Genomic DNA, 6,311 nt, shown 5'->3' with positions numbered 1-6,311 from the left:
AAAGAAAACCCCTGCAGGAAACATTACAAGTCATTGTGCCTGACCTGTTTGTTGAGCGAGAATTATGTTAAACTCTGCTTCCTGTAAGTCACCTGACACACAATGAAGGATGGGAAAAACTCCATCAAAATGTGTTGCCTAACACACTTCACATACCTCACATGTCTGTTTGGTATTTTTCTTTTTTTTTATCGACATACATTTGGCTGTACAGGGCGCCTCCACTTCATGAACAATGGCTAAACATTAAGAGGCAGTGAACTGGAGCGTTGAAGCACCTGGAAAGTGCCTGGGATCACTGGCTGCCTGAATTATTGTTGTGACTCGCCTGTCTAAATCTCTGCCACTATGCATACACACATGCACGCACAGTCACAGCCACACAAATATCAGCACTCTGCTTATGTGTGCTAGACATTCTTCAACACAAAACAAACTACATACACACACACACACAACTCCCTCCTGTCTCACACACACATGCCCACCTGCGTAGATGAAAGGTAGATGCTGTAAATTCCTTCGCTTCCCACACAACAGCTCCTCGTTTGTCAGCTCAGGCAAAGCGGCCCATGTCTGAATCTGATACCTCAGTCTTTTGAAGTTGCTGTCATGCACATCCACATCCAAACCGACTCAGACACACTTTCACGCATACATAAAGACAGTAAACACGCACACACAGTAACACTGTGTTACTTACTTGGTGTGTAATCTCACATACATCCCAAATATGTAAACAACACACACCATGTTTAGTTTCAAACTTTATTAAGAACAAATTTGTGCACTGAGCCCATTTTGTATTTGATGTCACAGCTCAGCTACAAGAAATCATGTTCAGTTATGGGTCACGGCAGAGCTGGAACATATCCCAGCATGCAATTAGTGAAAGTTGTTTAAACTTCAGATTCATTTTCAAAGCTAAAGGTTCAGTCATTTCTTTCAGTCATAGTCTAACCTTCCTGCCTGGTTTTAACCTTTGCCATATAGGTCAACCAAAATCTAATCTGACTTAAACCCAGTGTTCACACTATATATATATATATATATATATATATATATATATATGCTGCTCAGTCAATCACTTCTGTGAAATCAGCCTGTCCAGTTAGGACGCAGCTGCTGTTGTGCAAATGGAACAGACAACACATGGAAATGAGAGGCAGTTATCAAGACAGCCCCTATAAAGGAGAGGTTCTGCAGGTGCTGACCACAGACCATTTCTCTGTTCTCATCATTTCTGCCTGATGTTTGATCACTTTTGCATTTTGTCAGTGCTCTCAACCCTAGAGGTAGCATGAGGCGGTGTCTATAACCCACACAAGTTGCTCAGGTGGTGCAGCTCATCCAGGATGGCACATCAATGCTAGCTGTGTCAAGAAGGTTTGCTGTGTCAGCACAGTGTTCAGAGCATGGAGGAGATACCAGGAGCCAGGCCAGTACACCAGGAGCTCCAGGTCCGACGTCCACGGCTTGTGCTTACAGCCCAACACTGTGCATGGTGATTGGCATTTGCCAGACAACACCATGATTGTCAGATTTGCCATTGGCGCCCTGTGCTCTTCACAGATGAGAGCAGGTTCACACTGAGCACATGCGACAGATGTGACAGAGTCTGGAGATGCTGTGGAGAACAGTTCTGCTGACCTGCAACATTCTATAGCATGACCGGTTTGGCGGTGTGTCAGTAATGGTGTGGGGAGGCATTTCTTTGAAGGGCCACACAGCCCATGTGCTAGCCAGAGGTACCCTGACTGCCATTAGGTACCAGGATGAGATCCTCAGACCCACTGTGAGACCATATGCTAGTGCAGTGGGCCTAGATTTGTAACATAAATATTTGTATGTTGTATTAATGGCCAAGACATCTAAAACATGCTACACTGTAAGACTTCTGAAGATGCAGAGGTTGGATGTAATCTTTAATATAACCACAGCATGCGAGGACATTATGTGTGGTTAGAGGAGCAGCTTGCCTCCTTGTTGTGTGTGTGTATGTGTGTTTGTGTGTGGGCCCAGACAGAAGCAGATAGTCCAGATAATAAGATCTTCCTTTGCCAACTTTGGACCTGTGTATGAAGGTGAGATCAATGGAGGAAGAGAAAACACAATGAAGGAACAAAAGACTGAACTCATGATCTGCTGATGCCGGTGTGGCATGCATGTGTGTGCGCGTGTGTGTCCATGTATGCACTGCATGGGTGGCCCGAGGATGAGCGCCTATTGTTGCTGGAATTCAATAGGGCTGATTAGTAAAGAAAAGTGTGTGTGTGTGTGTGTGTGTGTGTGTGTGTGTGTGTGTGTGTGTGAAAACATGCACTGGCATGTGTGTCTGTGTGAAGCAGGGGGTGGTGTGTGTGTTTCTACTTTTGCACTAAGCGCAGCAAAGAAGAATGAAGGAATTAGCTGCAAAGCCAGTGAGAAAGCAGACTTTAGGGTGACATACCACGCAAATCTGGAGAACTGGGATTGTTTCACTTCACATCCACAGCAGCGCTTTGTCCCATCATCTTTATCAAGCACTAAATCAATCAGATCAGTGTGATTTAAAAAATAGATAACAAGCTATTAACCACCTGTTGGAAAAATATATTTGATTTATATATTTATATTATATTGATTTTATTTAATTTTTAATTGGGTCCATGTCTCATCCATGGCATTGATTACCCACACTGCAGCCAGCCACAGGGGGGCAATCAAAACGTTCTGGGCTCATTTTTTGGAGCTGTCACATTGTTTAAATTTATTTACGGTCTATGCCTTAAACAGTTACAGTTGACATCCAGTAAACATATTTAAGGAACTGCAGTTGTGGACACTCCCATATTGGCTTTTTCTTGAAGTCACAGCTTGGGTAAAACCCGGAGTTCTCATCATGTCACCACTGAGCAATGATACAATGTGTATGTGTGATTCAATGATGACTGGTTAAAAGGTAGAAGCAGGGACAGAGTACACAGGATTTAGCAGAGCACCAATGCTGGAACCTTTAAAGACAGATCAAAGCTAAAGCTAGCCATACAGCAACAATAAGGTAATGCTGTAACAGCCAGTAATGCTGTACATTATCAAAGAGTGTGACTATATGAGTCATTGTACTAACTGTGGTTGAGCACATTTATTCCATATCTTTTTTAAATGTTAATATTTGTAAAAGGTTGTAATTTTTAACCATCACATCTGTTCCCCAAATCCCTAAATATATTCACTTCCTTGCTTGGTTAGTTACTCCTCACTCTGAGCCTGTTCTCTGAGACAGAATACTCCTTCAGGGACTGGTTGTTAAGTTGCTGCATGTATTTATATGTGTTCCTGCACTGTGATTGCACACTGCAGCAGCCTGTTGCTCCGGGTTCTTCTAATCATCTCTTGCAGAAACAGAGGAAGAACGAGATCAATATTTACTGAAAACATAACAAATGTGTTTGTAATCTATGCCCTGTGTGTGTGTATGTGTGTGTGTATGTGGCAGTAAGTGTGTGTGTGTTTGGTATACCTTGGCTGTGACCGGGCCTGTCGAGGGGTGGCAGGAGGCGGAGGAGGAGGAATACGAAGTTCCAGGCAATCATGCAGACAGGCGGGAGGGCCCATATAGTGTAAACATGTTTTAAATAAACAGGAACCAGCGTAATGCCCTTTTAATTGATTCATTCTGTGCTTTGCTGTTTACAGAAGGGCCTAAATATGAGCCTCGTAAGGCAGAGGCCTTGTGTTTATAAGTGGTTTGTTTGGTTGAAACAATAACAGTTTGAACCCCAGACGTAGTTGTGGATCAGTCATGATGTGTTCTGCTCTAGTATTCCGAACCGTTCCAACTTCTGTTGTGTTTTTCATGTATTCTTTCTCAGAACCGCTTTCTTTGTACATGTGTGTTTCCATTTGAGAACTTCATTTTAAGGGGGAGGAATAAAGGAGCTAAGGCAGCTCTCTACAGTGCCCCAGTGTCTCCTCTTTACAATTTGCAGGCCAGCCAGGGTCTGTTGGGGTGTGTGTGTATGTGTGTGTGTGTGTGTGTGTGTGTGACTGAAGTTTAAATTGCAGCCACAGTGTAATGATATGGTGGCATGGCATTGAGGGGTACTCCAAAGGGAGGGCGGGGGTTGGTAATTAAACATATGCAGACACAGACACATACAGAGGGTGAGACACACACACACACTGAGACACACAGAGAGGGAGAGAAAGAGAGCAAAGCTAAACACATCCAAGTGGGGTAGTAAAAGCTAATGAAGGCTCAGTGCTAGGCTGGCACAGACAGCCATTTCATGTGGTGAAGAGAAGGAGGAGGAGGAGGAGGAGGAGGACTGAGGCAGGCTGGGGAGCAATAAGGCAGGGCCTTACTCTACAGAAAGTTAGGCAAACCAAAGGATAAACTATAATTGACACCATGCAGCAGCGTGGTTTTTCAATATCGTTTGTCTCAGGGTCTGGCAGATCAATGTCTGTGCGATGGAAAAGACAAACACGGGCATTAACACATTTAGGTGCACTAACAATAAATCTGACACAGTGAAGGAGGCTTCCTAAAGAAGTTAGGTGTATGAGCTCAGGTCCATTTAAGAAAATTAAGCACCAAGTAATGATCACTAACATGAGTGTGGACCGAATTTTGGACAAAAAAAAATATATAACAGTAGTCTCAGTTATTCAATAAAGCATTCAGATTTGATCAATAACATGTTTTCTGCTCTTACAATTAAAATGTCAGCCTAATAGGCATAATTATACCTGTTTTATTGCCTCTGAGGATACATCAATGTTCACTGTTCACCATGCTGTGTTTGTCAATAGTGTTTTTGTACATTTCCGATTTTCCTAAATATCCTTATTTTTGCTCCAAAACAACAACAATACCTATTGCTATTTAGTTTTTCTTTAAAAGGAGGTTACTTATAATGATGATCTATTATTTGCCAGCAGAAGGTAGCTGTTTGTTTAAACATCAAGAGGTTTACAACCTGTGATGGAGAGCTGACTCCAACTTTCTAATATTCTCCTTGTATGTTAACTCACTTTTTAGTCTTGTTCTTTAAGGTTCATATGCTGTGTTCACAGTAGTTCGAATCAAATACAGTCATGGAGCAGTCACAGCAGAATGTGTTGTAATGAAGTGTGTCAGCACAGCCTGAGTCAAACATGTGGACTGAACTGATATGATGGCAGTTCTGCAGCATATATTAATGCTGCGGGTTTGGAGCAGGCTGTAAAACTCTGGGTGTAGGTGTAAGTTTTTCTTTGAGAACTTTGGGGTCCACATGTTGCCCTGTGCACTGTACAAGAAAACATATGATTCCTCTGGTGAGTCCCATAAAATAAAATAAGACAGACTGGTGGGTTTTAAGGATTAATTTCAAAAGCACACTGACACATTTCTGCACTATTCATGGTTTGTGGTTTCGATTGGTGTTCTCTTAAAGAGGCTGTATGCGGGCCTGCTGTATTTCAATCTTTATGGTTCATATAAAGAACCTGACTGAATTCAAGAATAGCATTTATGGGCTAAATTCACAGTCATGGAAAAAGCTGTGTTTCAGATACATTTTGTTTTGTCATTAAAGCTTCAGTAGATGGCTTTACCTCAGGTTTTCAGCTGAAAACCTGTTTTTTTTGCTGTGAGGTATAGACTTCTCTGCTCTCCATGATTTAAAGTGGAAAGTGATGAAGACCAACAGGGAAATTGTGAGTGACAGAGCGGCCCTGTAGACTAGTTACTGACCAAATGGAGAAGCAGAGGAACCATTAGCTGCACTCTATGACTGAACGTGTGAGGGAGGCTGTGGCTGTGAGGTGGTGGCACTAATGGTATTCTAACTCATAAGACTGTAAATCACTTAAAAGTCTACATACCTACACACATATGCTGTTCATAGACCAAAAAACAGCCATTAATCTGATGCGATCAACGGTGTGATTAATGCAGTTTATATGACGCTCACGTACATGGAGGCCAGCATTGGCTGCAGGTTTTGAAATGGGCTTCAGTTTCACCAGCCTTGATTCATTCAACCAAACTCATTTAAAGGATCTAATTGTTTGGTTTGAGGCCAAACTGTTAAGTCACTGCTCCTGTAAACTGGCTGCTTTGAGTGCAGCTTTTCTACAGAGAAACAGTCAATATGACCGTGTGGCCACATGTTTTGACTTCTCCAGTGTGATGGTGATGATCATATAGCTTTATTCAAATTGTTCCAAACCTGAAAATGTAGTCTGAGGGGGCTTGGAAGAAAGAAAAAATATGATTCTGCCTTCTAAATGTTTATTTATTTCTAGCCTTTGGCTTTTCTGCGAAGTTTATTGGAGTTTTA

Source organism: Parambassis ranga, chromosome 17 (genome assembly GCF_900634625.1).
Source record: "Parambassis ranga chromosome 17, fParRan2.1, whole genome shotgun sequence".
In the NCBI taxonomy this organism is placed as follows: Eukaryota; Metazoa; Chordata; class Actinopteri; family Ambassidae; genus Parambassis; species Parambassis ranga.
The sequence above is the reverse complement of the archived record's forward strand: the minus strand, read 5'-3'. Positions refer to the sequence as shown.